The following is a 456-nucleotide window of genomic DNA, read 5'->3' as shown; positions in this document are numbered from 1 at the left end:
AAATTTATATTCAGTTGTCCACCTGTATTATATTTCCTTTCTACGACTCTGGCAGGAATATTCTGAAAAAAATATTGTAATCATACAGATTAAATAATATAATACTATAATAAAATCCTTTAAAACTTAAGAATGAATGTAAAAATGATAAGAAGAAAATCTACAGTTGCTAGTAAAAATTAAAATCATACCGTGCCATTATAAGGTTGACATATCCATGTTAAAAATAAAAACGTAAGAATATTAAAAAAAACAAAGAATTTTTTGTTTTCTTTTCTTTGATTATGCTTCAATATATCCATCCTTATAGTAAAAATAATAGCTAATGAATGAAATTCAATATTATCTATTACAAAATCTAATATATTACAATTATTCTTGAATATATTATATAGGAAATGCTCGATTTACAAAAACATAGGTACAGTTGTAAAGAATGTATGTAGTTAGGTTAAT

The sequence above is a fragment of the Plasmodium gonderi genome (genome assembly GCF_002157705.1).
Source record: "Plasmodium gonderi DNA, contig: Pgo-contig_723, whole genome shotgun sequence".
NCBI classification, from domain to species: Eukaryota; Apicomplexa; class Aconoidasida; order Haemosporida; family Plasmodiidae; genus Plasmodium; species Plasmodium gonderi.
Note: the sequence above shows the minus strand (reverse complement) of the source record.